Here is a 17,603-nt window from a genome sequence, read left to right on the forward strand (position 1 = left end):
TCAGCCCCTGACCTGGAGAAGGGCCCATCCAGGAGGATGCTCACATGGGCACATGGCCATGGCAGAAGAGATTTTCTGTCCCGCCCCTAAAGCAGGTGCTGCTGGGAGCTGAGTCAGGGTCCCTCTCCCTCAGCTGGGGCTTTCACCTGCCCCAGCACCCCTGGGCAGAGAAACCTCTCACACAGGGGGTGGGTGGCAAGGAGGGTTTGACACTAGGGCAGGACCTGGCTGGGGAGTCAGGGCAAAAGCACCCCCTGGAGATGCCAGGGATCAAACCCAGGACCTCCCACATGCAAAGCGGGTGCTCGGCCACTGGGCTCCATCCCCTTGACGCCTGCCAGCAGGAGACACTCTCCTCCCATCGTGTATCTATGACAAGTACAGTCCTGTTGTCCCCTGGCTGCCCAGGGCCCCTCTGCAGAAAACAGCCCTTGAATCCTTCTGAGACGGGGGAAGTTGGGACTGCCTCTCTGCTGGGGTCTGAGCCTGGCCCAGGGCTGCACTGCAGAGTGCTGCCCCTTCAACATCTCTGCAGGGCGATGGGGCAGGACGAGGCTCTTGCTGCAGGTGCTGCTCCCATGCTCTGGCCCACTCCAGGGTGTTTTGATGGAGAAGAGAAAACCCCTTCCCCTGAGCCTCCTCTGCCGCCCAGGGCAACAGCCCTCTGTGGCACATCTGTCCCCAGCTCCACAGCAAGAACAATGCAACAGAGTGAGGGAAATGCCCTCCCTGGGGCGAGGTGCCCCCAGGCTCTGGTGGCACTCCAGGGCATGCGGTGGAGGGGACACGGGAGCAGAAACCTCACTCCCCCTCCTCCAGGCACTGGGCCTCCCTCTGCACTCCTCTGCCCCGCAGCTTCCCTGGAGGTGGGGTGAAGGGCAGGCTTCCATCTCCATGGGGCTGGGGGTGTGGGCTGGGCTCAGGGACCTTCCAATTCTTTCAGCACTGAGGACTGTCCTGATGGCAAAGCTGTGCCCCGGGACAGCCCTGGCTGGGGTCTCCGTGGCAGGGTGGGTGAGCATGTCCAGCTGTTAACTCAAAGGATGGTTTGATCACAGGCAGGGATGGTGTCCTCGTGGTGGTACAGCTGGGGCAATTGTGTCACTCAGTGCCACAGATTTTTGGCTGCTGAGCCCCTGCCTGGCTGAGAGGGTTTGGGGGAATCAAAACCAGACCACAGTCACCCTGAACTTCTGGAGTGGTCGAGTGGATGTCGTGGTTTAACCCCAGCCAGCAACTAAGCAGCATGCAGCTGCTCGCTCACTCCCCCCATCCAGTGGGATGGGGGAGAGAATCGAAAAAAAGTAAAACTCATGGGTTGAGATAAACACAGTTTAATAGCACAGAAAGGAAGAAAATAATAATAATAATAATAATGATGATGATGATAATAATAATATAGTAAAATGACAATAATAATACTAGAAGAATTAGAATATACAAAACAAGTGATGCACAATGCAATTGCTCAGTTAGTCCCTGAGCAGCGATCTGCCCGTCCCAGCCAACTCCTCCCAACTCCCCCCAGTTTTTGTACTCGGCATGACATCATATGGTATGGAATATCCTTTTGGCCAGTTTGCGTCAGCTGTCCAGGCTGTGTCCCCTCCCAACTTCTTGTGCCCTGTCATGGTTTAAGCCCAGCCGGCAGCAAAGCACCACGCAGCCGCTCACTCACTCCTCTCCCCGCCGGGATGGGGAGGAGAAAATACAGCAAAAAAAGCTCATGGGTTGAGACAAGGACAGGGAGGGATCACTCACCATTTATGGTCACAGGCAAAACAGACTCGATTTTGGGGAAAAATAACCAATTTAATTTGTTAACAACCAAATCAGAGTAGAATGATGAGAAATAGAACCATTATCTTAGAAACACACCTTCCCCCCGCCCCTCCTTACTTCCCGGCTCAGCTTTGCTCCCAATACCTCTACCACATCCTCCCCAGTGGCGCAGGGGGCCGGGGAATGGGGGTTGCAGTCAGTTCGTCCCACATTGTCTCTGCCGCTCCTTCCACAGGGGGAGGGCTCCTCACACTCTTCCCTTGCTCCAGCGTGGGGTCCCTCTCCCAGGGGTCAGCCCCCCATGATTTTCTCCAACTCAAGTCCTTTCCATGCACTGCAGTCCTCCGTAAACTGCTCCAGCGTGGGCTTCACCACAGAGTCACGGCCTTTTCTGGGCCCAGCCACCTGCTCCTCCGTGGGGTCCTCCACGGGCTGCAGGGGAATCTCTGCTCTGCATTAACCCTTCATGGGTTGCAGGGGGACAGCCTGCCGTCTCACCACGGGCTGCAGGGGAATCTCTGCTCCGGAGCACCTCCTCCCTCTCCTCCATCTTCACTGACCTCGGTGTCTGCATGGTTGTTTCTCTCACATCCCACTCCTCTCCTCACTGGAGCTCCTCTTCTTCAGCCATCTTCTTCTTCCTCGCCTGCTCTCTTTACTACTACTACTGCTGCTGCTGCTGCTGCTGCTGCTGCTGTTCCCCCTCCTCCTCCTCCTCCTCCTCCTCCTCCTCCTCCTCCTCCTCTTCTTCTTCTTCTTCTTCTTCTTCCTCCATCTTCCTCTCACCACCCCCTGAGGAGTTTTTTTTTCCCTTCTTAAATATGCTATCACAGAGGCACAAACACCGTTGCTGATTGGCTCGGCCTTGGCCAGAGGCGGGTCCGGGTTGGAGCCAGGGGAGCTTCTAGCAGCTTCTCACAGGAGCCACCCCTGTAGCCCCTCCCTTGCTACACAAACCCAGCACAGCCCCTCCAGCCTTCTTGCTGGCTGGGCATGAGAAGCTCCAAACTCCTTGGCTCTAGTATAAACACTACTTGGCAACAACTGAAAACTAATCAGTGTGTTATCAAGATTATTCTCCTACTAAATCCAAACCACTGCACTATACCAGCTACTAGGAAGAAAATTAACTCTATCCCAGCTGAAACCAGGACAGTGGAGTTAAGGGGATGGACTGCTGTCTATTCTGCTTTGCACACACGGCCCCAAAGCCCATCCTCAGCAATTTGCTCAAGAAAAACCTAGAAGGACTCTTTTGGAGCAGTGATGGTCCTGCAGGCACTGTCCCTGCAGCCAAGCATTTTCAAGCTCCTGCTCAAAGCTGGCAAGACGGTAACCTTGCTTGGACAGACAGTGTCTCCGTCTCCTCTCCTGTCACTTGCACTCAGTCCAAAGCCAAACTTCTCTGGAGGTGCATCCCTGGGGAGCTGGCTATGGGGCAGCAGAAGTGCATGGGGTTAGAACATGCATGTTTCTGTGGGACTGTAGTCCAGTATGTCAGACCATTCCTTGGCCCGACTGGTTGACTGCGGAGAGGCTGAGGCTGGAGATGGAGGAGGATGTGCTGGATCACAGTTGTCACTGTGCTCCTGATGGGCGAGCAGGGTTCCGTAGCAGCAAGAGGTTGCAAGAGGGGAGCCCAGCAGCTTGTTGGAGCTCACGAGCAGGTCTTTCTTCCTCTGGACAGGGACTGATGGCTGTGAGGGGCTGCAGCTGGTCTGGACAGTCCCGTCTAGTATGTGAGGATATTTGCGTATGGAAATTGGGGACAGTTGAGACGCTTGTGCTGTGAGCCGTGGGTCTGGTGCTGAGAGGATGGAGAACACAGAAGCCTGTGTGACAATCAGGAAACGCAGAGGGAGGTAAACTTGGAGAGTAAAAATGATGTCCAATGGTTGAGCTGGGGCTGTTTGGAAGTCACGATATGACAGCTGGTGACCTTCCATGCTAGACCCCAGGGGAGCCACCGCTGGCATTTCTGTCCCGACCCGTGCCCTTGCAGCAGGGAGGGACTGATGCAGAGGGATGTTCATGTGGGGCCCCAGAGGGGTCCCCCCCGTGCTGCGTGTCTCCCTGCTGATGCCCAGAGAGGAGCATGTCCTGTGTTTCACCAGACATTGCAGCAGGGAAGCAGAGGGGGCCAAGAAACTCTGCTCAGGACAGCACGTGACTGAACAAATCTGGAGCCAATGCACCACAGGGGACCATCCTCAGCACGGCTTTGTCAGCTGTCCTTGGCACATCAGAGGTCTTGCTGTGACAGATCTCTGGAGGGAGGATGCTGCCATTCAGGCCTCAGCTCCAGGGAGTGCCTCTCCCTGAGTCTGGGGGTCGGTGGCCTCCCCCATGGGCAGTACGCTCTGCTCTGGGAACTGAGGTCCAGGTGAAGGAGGTGTGTGAGGATGGGAGCAGTCTGTGCACCACGGAGAATGGCAAAGAGAAGAGAGACAGGCTCTTTGCAGAAACTCCGCAAAGGAGACATCCCAATTGCTGTGGAGCGGGAAGGAGGGACAGCTGGAAACCACCCCAAAGGAGCACTGAAAGGAGAGTCCTGTCCAGGGGAAGGCTGGGGACTTGTGGTGCTGGAGGAAGGCTCCTTCTAAGCTGCAGATCTGCAGCCGCAGAGCGGGGACACTGCTCTGGCAAGAGGGAAAGAGCAAGCAGGCTGGAAGAAGGCAGAAAGCCTCTGCAAAAATCTAAGGGAGAAAACCTCTGCTGCAACCCAGGGTTGAACCAGGAACCTTTAGCTCTTCAGCCTAATGCTCTCCCAGCTGAGCTACTTCACCCCGCCTGCCCTGCCCCAGCAGCCCTTGTCCCTGTGCCACCCATGCCAGGCCAGAGGCTGACACACACGAGGAGTGAACCTTAGGGAGGTTCTGCAAAGGCTGAAGGTGGAAGAAGTGTGGGGCTGGTGGAAGACCTTATCTCCTTCCCCATGGAAGGCCTCCCCCACCCTTTTTTCCCTGGCTCCACTTCACTCCTTCGTTCCCAACTCTTCTCCTCCTCCCCCTGAGCAGCACAGGGGGATGGGGAATGGGGGTTGTGGTCAGTCCATAACAGTTCCTCTCTGCTACTCCTTCATTCTAACACTTTTCCCATGGGGTCCCTCCTACGGGCTACAGTCCTTCGAGATAAACCTGCTCCAGCATGGGCTCTCCTCAAGCCACCGTTCTCTCAGGAAATATCCAATGTCTCCAGTGTTGGGTCCTCCACAGACTGTAGGGATTACCTTCTTCACTGTGGTATTCTCCATGGGCTGCAGGAGACTGTCTGCTCTGGCACCTGGAGCACCTCCTCTCCCACCTTCTTCACCAGCCTTGGTGTTTGCAGGGCTGTTTCTCACACTTCTTTCCCTCTCCCCTCTCCCACTCTAGCAGTTGTGTCCTTTCTTAAATACGCTGTCACAGAGGTTCCACCAGCTTCACTGATGGGCTTGGTTTTGGCTGGTGGTGGGTCCATTTTGGAGCCCGCTGGAACCAGCTCTGTCTGGCATGGAGGCAGCCCCTGGTCTCTTCTCACAGAGGCCACCTCTGCAGCCCCACTGCTACCAAAACTTGGACATGGACACCAAGACACAGTGTAAAGTTTTGCCTTGCTAAGTGACGTCCCCTGCTCTTCCCTCCTCAACAAATAACATTTACTCGCTGGGGAGGAAGAGAGAGAACAGGGAAGGCCTTGACTGATGCTGTGCAAACATGGTTCAGCAATAGCTCCAACACTGGCCTGTCATCAACACTGTTTTGGTCACAAATCCCAAACATAGCACCATACGGGCTACTATGAAGAAAATGAACTCCATCCCAGCCAAACCACTACAATGTGCCTGGAAATAGTTGCCAGGATTCGCTGCTCTATCACCCTCCCAGGGAGAGAGGTGAGGCTGACTGGCCTGTAGTTCCCCGGCTCCTCCTTCTTGCCCTTCTTGAAGATAGGAGTGACATTTGATTTCTTCCATCTCTGGAGGGCTGTATTGTGTGCCCACCTGAACTGAGGCAAGAGGAATCCCACCACCTGTGGGTTTGTGGCAGGCATGGGAGCTGAGTCCCTGTGATGGATGCACTCAACGCCTTGACCAAACTAGTGGTAGCTTGGTTCAGGCTCCAAAGGAGGTAAAGGCCTGGTGTAACCAGGCCAAGAACTTCTCTAGTTCCAGTCTATTCTCTGAAAACCCACCAAGGAACAGAGTGACACAGTGAGCATTGATGCTTGGAAACTGGAACACCGATGACGCGATTAACACATGAATAGCAGGTGGTTCCTCCAAGGCTCATTTATCAAGGAGCAAAGAAAGTTGAGGGTACAAGGAGTCTCATGCATACCTCTCCCATTGTATGCAATTTGACTACGAGCCAACCACTTTATTCCATAAATATGACAGCCTAAGTGAGCCTTCTTTGAGCTCTCCCTGCTAAGCAGCTGGCTGCGTGGCAGTGATCTCCCCTTCAGCTGGGACACCTCTCAAGGTTGCTCCTCGAGGCAGAGAGACCTCTTAACAACTGCAGACCTTTGGTAAGTGACCGATATCACATGTAACCTTGTATTAGAGTGCACTAAGATTTTGTCCTTGTAACTTTGATTTTGTCTTGGTAACTTGAATCATTGTTCTATATATCCTTTGTGCAGTAAGACATACAGTGAACCCTGCCATCAAACTTTGTTAAGTTCCAATAAAAGCACTTTTGCTGATACCTCTGGCGGTGGTTCTTTAGGCGGTCTAAATCGCCCATCCGTGCCAAATTGGTGTAGTCAGCAGGATTCTAAATCAGGATCTGTGACAGACCTTATTGCAGCCATAGAATATCTAAAGGAGGCTATGAGATGGAGAGAGACTTTTACCAAGACCTATAGTGATAGGACAAGGAGTAACAGGTTTAAAATAAAAGAGGGTTAGATTTAGATTGGCCATAAGAAGAAAATTTTGATGGTGAGGGTGGTGAGACACTGGAACAGGTTACCCAGAGAGGTTGTGGATGCCCCATCCCTGGAAGTGTTCAAGGCCAGGTTGCATGGGGCTTTGAGCAACCTGATCTAGTGGAAGGTGTCCCTGCCCATGGCAGGGGGGTGGAACCAGATGATCTTTAAGGTCCCTTCCAACCCAAACCATTCTATGATTGTATGATTCTATGATCTGGAGACTTTCTTGGGTTGCTCAAAGAAGGCTTGGTCCACTTCCTTACCCTGGTTGCAGGTTCTTCCTCTCCCACCAGGATGCCACACTAAGTGGCCTCTCCTCTCACCTCACCCACAAGGGCTCACCCAGCCTGTTGCATGTCCCATAGAGGAGCTCCATACATACAACAAGCTCCTTCAGATGGAGGGCATCCCCTCCCCACCTTCCCACCTGCCTCTCCTCAACAGCCCCTATGCACCATGGCAGCACCACTGGGAGCTGTCCCACCACCCCTCGCCATTTATTCCATCCATGTCAAAAGTCTATAGTGGCACATGGGACTGCAGCTCCTCCTCTCTGTGCCCCAGGCTGAGGGCATTGGTGCACGTTTGGCTGCATCACCTCAGCTGTGGCACTGGGGACAAGCTCAGACTCGTCACAGGCAAACCCAGTACCAGGTGCCCAAGACCCAATGTATGCAAATGCTGTGCTTGAGACCAGAGACATGCTGGAGGGGATGGCAGATGGCAATGTGAAGGCACAGAAAGAGGAAACGCTTCTCTCCCAAGGCCAGGGGAAAGCAGGGCTGGGCTCTGCAGCCCTGGCAGGAGAGGGCTTTGCTGTCTGTGGTGTCTCTGCAGCCCTGAGGGTCTGTGGTAGAGGTGAAGCTGATGTCAAGGAAGGACAGATGCTGCTGAAAATGTCTTTGGAGGTGGACATCCTGTGATCCAGGAACACTGTGAAAATCCTTGGACAGTTCCTTGATGTATCATCAAATGAGTGACTAAAGATGGCTTTAAGAAGAACCAGCAGAGTTTCGGAGGAGGCAAATGAGCGGAGATCCCGGTGTGATGTGCTTCCTGTTCATGAACTGCCCTGCATCGACTGGGTGGAGGTGGGTCAGACCCTGCCTCATTGCAGTGGTGGGATTCAGTCACCAGCCAACAGACACGGGTTCACTCAGACATGCCATCTGGAGTGTCTGTCTCACACCCACTCTGCACACGGATGCCTTTCCCGTAGGTCCTGTGCTGTCCCTGCCAGCCACATGCAGTTGTGCTGGACAGCCCTGGCATCTCGCAGAGCACTACAGACCTGTATTTGGCCATAGAGTAGTGTTATGGTTTAACCCCAGCCAGCAGCTAAGCACCACACAGCCGCTCACCATCCCCCCTCCCAGTGGGATAGGGAGGAGGATCAGGAAAAAAAAAGTAAAACTCCTGGGTTGAGATAAGAGCAGTTTAATAACTACAGTATAATAAAATATAATACTAACTAATAATAAAAAAATAATAATAATAATTGTAATAAAAACTAATATAACAAAAAAAGAGAGAAATAAAACCCAAGAAAAGACAAGTGATGCACAATGCAATTGCTCACCACCCACTAACCAATGCCCGAGCAGCGATCTGCACCTCCCGGCCAACTCTTCTCCGTTTATATACTGGGCATGACGTTCCATGGTATGGAATACCCCTTTGGCTAGTTCAGGTCTATGAGCATAGCCCCGGCTATGCTCCCTCCCAGCTTCTTGCACACCTGCTTGCTGGCAGAGCATGGGAAACTGAAAAATCCTTGGCTTAAGATAAGCGCTACTTAGCAACAACTAAAACATCAGTGTGTTATCAACATCATTCTCACACTAAATCCAAAACCCAGCACTGTACCAGCTACTAAGAAGAGAATTAACTCGGTCCCAGCCGAAACCAGGAAACATCCCTACATTGCCTAACCTATTGCAGGGCAGCTGCTCAACTTAATGGCCAAATACAGGCCTGTGGTGCTCCCTCAGATGCCAAAGCTGCCCAGCACAACTGGAGCGTACAGCTGGCTGGGCAGCGCAGGACCGACAGGACAGCGATCACCATTCAGAGCTGCTACATAACAGACAGCCCAGGGCATCAAGAGTAGATTTGGCACGTGTGAGCGAGAGACTGAATGCCACCACTGCAGTGAGACAAGGTCTGTCCTTGCACAGGATCTTGGGTGCAAGACCTGTGATAAGTCTGAGGTTGGCGCTGGTGGCACCAAGCTGAGGGGCTGCAGCCCAAAGGTGCACCAATGGCTCAGCATGGAGCACAGAGAGGAGGAGCTGGAGCCCCATGTGCTGTCACAGAGCTGTGAAATTGATGTAATGCCTGCTGAGGTGTGGTGGGACAGGTGAGAAACCTTGAGGTGCTGCAATGGAAGGGTACAGGCTCTTCAGAAAAGACAGGTGGGGAAGATCAGGAGGGGGATGCCCTCAGTGTGAGGGAGCTGCCTGCATGTGTGGAAGTCCTCTATGGGACAGGCAGCAGATTGGGTGAGCTCTTGTGGGTGAGGTCACAGGAGAGACCAGTTAGGGAGACATCCTGGTAGGGAATAAAGACCTGGAGTCAGGTGAGGAAGAGGACAAAGTCTTATGTGAGCAATTTTGAGGAAGTCCAGTTCCATGACCCCACATCACCCTTGGGGCCTTTAATCGCCCTGACCTCATGGGAAGGGGAAACTGCAGGTGCAACCAGTGCCAGAGGTTTCTGCAGGCTCCTGGGGCCAGCTTCTTAGCACAGCTGCCAGATGTGCCAACAGAGGTGATGCGAACCTGGATGTGGTACTTCCAAACAGGGAGAAGTGGATCGGGGATGTGAAATCCAGTGTCAGCCTGACCTGAGCTATGCTGTGGGCGTACTGGTGTCCAGCCACAGCCATGGGCACAGCCAGGCCTGGCCATGGACCTTGCTGACTCTGACTCGCAGACTGACTTCCCAGCTTGATCCTTTACGGGTGCACGATGGCACAACACCCTGTGCCTCCAAGTGCCAGACTCCGGCCGATACACAAAGGCCCAGCACAGCCATGTCACTGCAGTGCTTGTACAGCCGGGCCCTGGAGGTGCTCCCCATGCCAGGGCCAAAGGTGGGCAGCTGGAGGGGAGTCCCTTGAATGCTTTCAAACAATCAAGTTTTGTAGCAAAAATAACTTGAATGATACCTGCGAAATTCAGCTGTTTGCAGACTGAAAAAGCAGTAATGACCTCCTTTCTCCTTCTTCTTCCTTTCATCCCATCACCTGGCCAGTTTTCAGAGAAGAGCAAATCAAAGGTGGTGATGCTTCTGGGTGCCAATGCCTGAAAGCAGGGAGGTGAGGCAACAGGTGCAAAAGGATCAAAAAGTTTTGCTAGTTCAAAGCTGTTCTCTTCAGATCCTCTCTCTGAAGCCTTAAATCTGCAGCAGAGAGCCTCTCTTTCAGCAATTAAGTTGAGATTCCCCAAGTTTGAGGCTTTGCTTTCATTCTCTTGATGCACAAAACCAACTGCATGGCTCAGGAGCTGTGCCAGGGCATGGAAAGGAGAAGCATGCCTCTCTGCACCTGCTGTGGGTTAACCCCAGTGGGCAGCTCAGCCCACTCTCAATGCTCTAATCCCGGTAGGCCAGCTACGCACCACACAGCTGCTCGCTCATTCCCCATGGCAGGATGGGGGAGAGAATTGCAAGGGTGAAAGTGAGAAAACTTGTGGTTGAGTAAAGACAGTTTAATAGGTAAAGCAAAAGCTGTGTGTGTAAGCAAAGCAAAATGAGGAATTCAATCACTACTTTCCATCGGCAGGCAGGTGTTTAGCCACTTCCAGGAAAGCAGGGCTTCATCGTCTGTAATGGTTACTTGGGAAGGCAAACGGTGTAACCTTGAAAATACCCTCTCCCTCCACTTTCTTCTTCTTTCTTGTTTTTATTGCTGAGCATGACGTCATATGGTATGGGATATCCCTTGGGTCAGTTGGGGTCAGCTGTCCCGGCTGTGTCCCTCCCAACTTCTTGCACACCCCAGCCTACTCACTGGTGGGGCAGAGTGAGAAACAGAAAAGGCTTTATGCTGTGTAAGCACAGTTCAGCAATCGCTAAAACATCGTTGTGTTATCAAGGCTGTTTTCATCACAAATCCAAAACCTAGTACCATACGGGCTGCTATGATTAAATTAACTCTATCCCAACCCACACCAGTACAGGAGCAAAAGGGAGGTGTTCCCAATCGCTGTCTTCAGGGAGCTGGTCAAATGCCTTGTCTCTGATCCTGTAACAGGGGCTTAGATGCCTGGCCTCTGATTAGAGTCTTTTTGCGAATACCATCACTTATGGAGCAACCTGGTCTGACCTCAGAGCTGGCCTTGCTTTGAGCTGCACAATGGACTAGAGAATCTCTTTGAGCTGCTTTCCCCTCTGATTTTTCCCATGAGCCTATGATAGAGATACCCCCCCCTTCAGCTGAATCCCTTCTTCTAGGGCATACTGCAAGGCTGCTGGAAGTGTGGGTGGGAAAGGGAGTGCTGGGGGTCTCCTGCCTGACCTCCTGCCCAAAGGGTAACTACCACCAACCCCGTGGTCAGGTTGGTGGCACTTTTGGAGCTGAGACCTGAAAACCTCCCAGGATGGGATCACAGAGACACTCTGGGTTCCTGCTGCAGTGCAGCACCACACTCCTAGTTATTTTTACTTTTCCTGTTGCCCAGGGTGAAGCTCCCAAGAGGCGGTTTGGGGCTCTTGCCTGTGCCATAGGCATTTCTCACGGCAGAAGAGATGGTTTTGCCATCATCTCTCCAGGTAGGTGTAGGATGCTCTTGGTTTTCCTCAGCATCCCCTTCAGCAGGCTAAAGAGGCTCAGTTCCCTCACCGTCTCCACACAGCTCATGTTAATTAGGCCCTAACACCATCATTGTTTCCCTTGTCTGGGTCCTCTCCAGCTTCTGCCCGTTCCTCCAGAACTGGGAGACCACTGGCTTGCATGGCATCCATTGTCATGCCCAGGCCCTTCTGCTCAGGACCACTCCTCACCCAGTCAGGTCGCAGCCCACACTGCTGCCCAGGGTTATTCTGTCCCTGGTGCAGAGCTTGTCCCTTCTCCTTGTCGATCTTTGGCAGGGGTTTTGGGTTTTTTTTGCCAAATCCCCAAGTGTGTCCAGGTCCCTCTGGACTGGAGCTCTGTTGTGCCAGCAGTTTGGGCATGTTTGCAGGCGCCTCATCCTCATTTGTGCTTCTACCAGGATAACAGCGTGAGGAATTGCAGGACACCACAGGTAAAGAAAAAGCAGTATTTGTTTCGTGGAATTGCTGCCCAAGGTAGAAAGCATCACAAAACCCACATCAGAAACAACAAAGGAGGGCACAAAACCAGCAGAGGTGGCCAATGGGGAAGGGTTAACAAGGTAGGCTGTTCTTTTTGGAGAGTAGGAGGATGGTAAAAAAGATGAACTTGAGAGGAGGAAAGAGGGAACCAGGATATGACAGGTGAAGCAAAGGATGGGATCAGGGCTGCCTGAGGGTACCGTGAAGCAGCCTTGTACCAGACAGGAATGACTTCCACAGTCAGGGAGACCCTGAGTGCATTCCTTAACATTGCCAACATGAAGGAGAAGGAAAAACAGCATTGTTCAGGCTGAAGAGAACTTGGGTGGTGTCCCTCCTGCCTGTCTATATCCTTTGGGATGGCAGCCCTGCCCGTCAGTGTATCAGCTCCTCCCCTCGGTTTGGTGTCACCTGCAAACTCTATCAGAAGGCATTCTTCATCTCCTCCAGATCAGTAAACCCTTGTGAAAGGGGGCAGGTTGCAGGACAGACTCCTGCAGGACTCTGCAGTGAGAGGCCTTCAGGCAGAGTATCACCCATTCCCCTCGTCCCTCAGAGCCCGAACATGCAATCAGTTCCTAATCCATCTACTTATCCACCCAGACAGACCATAATACCATAACATGGATAAAGAATATAGTGGGGCATAGTGTTAAAAACCGTGCTTAAATCCAGGTAAACGACATCCACTGCTCTCTCCTCACCCAGAAATGCAATCCTTTCATCTCAGAAAGCAGTGTGGATGGTCAGGCATGCTCTACCGGAGTAAATCCAGTCACCTTCTCTTTCAGAAACCCAGAAATGGGATCCAAGAGGACACACTCGGGGACACACTCCTCAACCAAAAAGAGGGTGAACAGCCTTTAGTTCCCCGGCTCACCCTTGGGGCCTTTTTGAAAGATGCATGCAATGTTTGCTTTTTGCAAGTCCTCAGGGAGTTCCCCTGATGACCTGTCCAAAGTGACACCGAGCAGTGTCGCTGTGACTTTCTGCCTGCTCTCTCAGCACCCTTGGACGGAGTCCCTCTGGTCCCATGGACTGGTAAGGGTTGAGTTTGCTCAAGTGACCCCTGACTTGACCCCCACCCACTGCTGGTTGATCTCCATGGGCTCTGCCTCAAGGCACAAAGGCCTGGGAGACCTTGCTGAGGAAGACTGAGCCAAAAGCAACACATTCTCTCTCAGACCTCTTTACACCTGCTCTTGCTAAACTCTGCAGTGGCCCACATAGTCATTCTTTCGTCTTTAACTGTACGTTCAGTAGCAACAGCTCATCTTGGTGCCATTGAATTCCCTTAGGAGAGCCAACTGAAAGGACCACTGCTGGTGCTGCATGGTCATCCATATGGACCACTGCTGTACTTGCAGGAGGTTGTCCTTAGAGACCAGCTGTAGTGAAGCTCTGCTGCCTATCAGTACTCCTGCTCATGAGATCCCTCCTGAAGGTCCCCAGGACAGGCCAAAGTCTGCCCCTCTGAGGTCCCAAGAGCCCATATATGCGATGGCTTTTCTTCATAGCAGAGACGTGCTTGGAGTGTACGGTAGATGGCAATGGAAACGGTGATATGGGATGTAGATGTAGATGATGAGGTGGATGACGTGAGGTGCCCACAGAGTGAGCAAGGCCTGCTCTCACCAGTGCCGGAGATAAGCAGGCTGGCTGTGCAGCCCTGACAGGAGACCAGGAGACATTAGAGTCAGTGCAGATGTAGGAAGTACAGCTGATGGAGAGAAAGAGAGAGAGACTTGCCCTCCCTATGGCACATGCCTCAATTGGTCAGGTGAATACCTCTGTGGCTGCCCTGAACCTACCGATCATGGACAGGATTCTTTGGACTAAATGTCAGCATCTGCTGTCATTCCAGTTGGCTAAAGGAATTCCCCAACGGCCTCCAAGGTCATGCCCCCAGACACCACCCTGTCCCTCATAATTGCTCCATTACAGCTTGCAGTCACCTGCACGTGCCTTGGACCATCTGTGCATCCTCAAATGGCACCGGGGTGTTTCCACCGGAGCGACCCCCTCCTGGCCTCCATCTCCATTAACTAGCATGGCAGCTTAGACAAAGAGCCCACACCGATTTTGTCCACGCTGAGCTGAGGCAAGAGGAATCCCAGCTCCTGTGGGTCTGTGGGGGCAACGGGGGAAGCTGAATCCCCTCCAGCTTCAGGTTACTGATGAAGCCCAGATCCTGCACTGACTCAGCTGAATCCCTGCCCCACACAGGTGAAAATGATCCCCTGCCTGTCACTGCTGCCGCCCTGTTCTGCCTGACAATGGACAGGAATAGAAGTTTTCCGAGGGAAACTCTGGCAGAGCCATTCCCACTGCAGGAATCGGTCCGTTCAGTGTTCAGAGAGGGACTTGTCAGTGATTACTTCAGAGTGCTTCAAATTGTTTTCCCCATGCAGGACCCTGCTGCCTTTCAGGAGCTGTCAGCTCTGGAGACCCAGGGACATCTCCAGGGAGTGGGAGGGTGCAGAGAAAGTGCTGCCTTGGGCTGGTCCTCTGCTGCTGAGCTGGGCTGGCTCCTGGGTTGGAGGGAGCTCATGGCAAGCGGGCAGCGCTGCAGAGAGACAGCTCTGCCAGGAGCAGCTCTTCTGCAGAGCACAGCAGGGCAGAGAGCACTGCCTGCAGGCACCGAGGGGAGACGAGCAAGGCAGAGAGAGGTTAAAGACAGCCAAGAGTGGGAAACTGCGTAGACTTCACTGGAGGAGAAATCTTCGCAGCCCTAACACAGTAAGTCTTGGCTGCAGGGCCCATCCTGGAGGGATGTCCTAGAACTGCACATCCATGGCTGGCATGGAGGAGAAGGATGTGCTGCAGATCAGGGCTTTCCTGCTGCAGCCATCAGAGGACAGAACATAACGGCTGCCTTCTCCCAGGGACGGCTGCAGGACTGTGAAGCCAATTTGCAGCCAGGGGTGCCCAGGGCTGTCCTTCAGAGCAGGGTCCCTGCACCCAGGGGGCTGTGTGCTGGGGCAGGGACTCTGCCGCCTGCCAGGGTCAGCTCCCAGCCTGCCCGGGGAGCTCCCCACGGCTCTGCAGGAGAAGCTGTGGGTGGAAGGAGCGACCATTGGCAAGGCAGGTCAGAATCCTCCTGGCTGTCAGCACGGTGCTGTGCAAGTCAGGACTGCTCACAGCTCCAGATCACCCCCAGGACATTTGCAGAGGGTCCTTTCGAGGAACAGCATCGAGGCAGCATTTACCTGAAAGGGAAGGAGTCTGTGCTTTGAGTTTTCTCCTCATGGTTGGCTGGGTGGGCAGTGGGAGATGGGGAATTTCTTCCTCCTTTGTGGAGAAGGCACAGAGACCCCAGTTCTCGTTAGTACTTGTCTGAGCTGCTCCTTAGCTGCTGCAGACACAGAGATGCCCCTGGCAGTGCCCGGCTGCCAGAGGGGTCTGCAGGTCAGAGCTGAGCACACAGCGGTGGGATGGGGTCTGTGAGCGATTGCATGGAAGAGACATGGGGACAGAGCAACAGCTCCCAGCAGGGACAGCTCCCGGCAGCAGAGACAGAGGACTTAGGCAGGAGTGAGCAGGAGCTGCTCCCAGAAACACCCATGGGAGGGGCGAGTCAGGCACCTTCCTGCCATCCCCTGCACTGCAGACGCTTTCTCTGGAGCAAACACCCCTGGTCTCCTCTCCCACCCAGCAGACCCTATTCCCCAAGCCCATGGGATCCAGGCATGAGTCACATCCTCAGCAGCTGGACCTCACAGTCTAGGAGAAGTGCATGTGTCCTACAATTGATACACAACAAACCAGACCAAAGCGACTGCCCTACAGTGTCACTGTCTGTGAGGTGGAGAGCACAGCAGGGTAAGGAGAAGGCTCACAGCATGCCCTTCTGCCTTTCTCTTCCTGCTCATTTTTTTGGAGCATCGCAGTTTTCTTCCCTGTTTCCCCACCTTTCTGTGGTGCTCTTGCTCTCTGGGGTTTGGGTGAGAGTGCGGGTCAGCTTCTGTTCTGACACCAACTCTGAGGGTCCCGCCCTGGAGGTGTCTTCATGGGAACTAGGTGCCCAAGCTGTGAGGCACCATGTCATTCAGTTGGTAGGGTTGAGAAATTACCTGAAACATTCCTCATTCAGCTCCGGGAGGGGGATTGCTATGAGAAATGGTGCGGGGTTTTCCTCTAAGAAATCTCCCCTTCTTGTCATTGTGTTTTCCTTCTTGGACAGGTCCCCATGCCCAAAGGGAACAAATGTCCAACAGCAGCTCCGTCACCCAGTTCCTCCTGGCGTTCACAGACACACGGGAGCTGCAGCTCTTGCACTTCTGGCTCTTCCTGGGCATCTACCTGGGTGCTCTTCTGGCAACGGCCTCATCATCACACCGTAGCCTGCGACCACGCGCCCACACCCCCATGTACTTCTTCCTCCTCAACCTCTCCCTCCTCGACCTGGGCTCCATTTCTACTACTGTCCCCAAAGCCATGGCCAACTCCCTCTGGGACACCAGAGCCATCTCCTATGCAGGATGTGCTGCCCAAGTCTTTCTGTTTGTCTTTTTCATTTCAGCAGAGTTTTATTTGCTCACCGTCATGGCCTACGACCGCTACGTTGCCATCTGCAAACCCCTGCACTACGGGACCCTCCTGGGCAGCAGAGCTTGTGTCCACATGGCAGCAGCTGCCTGGGGCAGTGGGTTTCTCAATCTCTCCTGCACACTGCCAATACATTTTCACTACCACTCTGCCAGGGCAATGCCATGGACCAGTTCTTCTGTGAAATCCCCCAGATCCTCAAGCTCTCCTGCTCGGATGCCTACCTCAGGGAAATTGGGGCCCTTGTGGTTAGTGTCTGTTTAGCTTTTGGTGTTTTGTGCATCGTGCTGTCCTATGTGCAGATCTTCAGGGCTGTGCTGAGGATCCCCTCTGAGCAGGGACAGCACAAAGCCTTTTCCACGTGCCTCCCTCACCTGGCCGTGGTCTCCCTGTTTATCAGCACTGCCATCTTTGCCTACCTGAAACCCCCCCATCTCCTCCCCATCCCTGGACCTGGTGGTGGCAGTTCTGTATTCGGTGGTGCCTCCAGCAGTGAACCCCCTCATCTACAGCATGAGGAACCGGGAGCTCAAGGATCTGGTGTGGAAACTGATGACTGGATGTTTTTAAAGCAGCAATAAACTGCTTGTCTTCTTTGCATATCACTTACAATGTAACTCACTGTGGGACCAGCCTGTCTTTGGTAGTTGGTTTGGTTTGTTTTGTTTGGTTTTAGCTTTTCTAAGTTGCAATAATGTTGTCCACAAAGAAATGTCAGTTTCATACCATTCCTAATTCAGTATCTGCCTGTCTTGTGTGACCCAGAGACTGCGTAATGACAGGCCTTGCTCTCTGTGTTTTAAAACTAAATACAGGACCCTGCAGTGACTTGTTTGTCCGAGATCCTTTCTCCGAGACCTTCTCTGGAGCTGCAAGGGCAGTGCCTGTGGGCAGAGGTGGAGGGAAAAGAGTGCCAGCACAGCAACGCTGCCAGGGAGCACCAGCACTTGGTCTTTCCCGAGCTGCTCTCTTTCCACCCCACGCTCTCCTTCTGAGCCTTTGTGTTGGCGTACGGCCTGAGAGCACTGGCAGCTTGGTCATAGTCCTGCTGTGCGGCAGTCCTG

At 53.4% G+C, this 17,603-nt stretch overlaps 1 pseudogene; it reads left to right on the forward strand.

Annotated features, from left to right (window-relative positions):
• The first annotated feature begins 13,535 nt into the window (after positions 1 to 13,535).
• The window catches only part of LOC127028637 (olfactory receptor 14J1-like), a 4,602-nt pseudogene continuing 534 nt past the window's right edge, over positions 13,536 to 17,603 (forward strand).

Source organism: Gymnogyps californianus, unplaced genomic scaffold (assembly GCF_018139145.2).
Source record: "Gymnogyps californianus isolate 813 unplaced genomic scaffold, ASM1813914v2 HiC_scaffold_38, whole genome shotgun sequence".
NCBI lineage: Eukaryota > Metazoa > Chordata > Aves > Accipitriformes > Cathartidae > Gymnogyps > Gymnogyps californianus.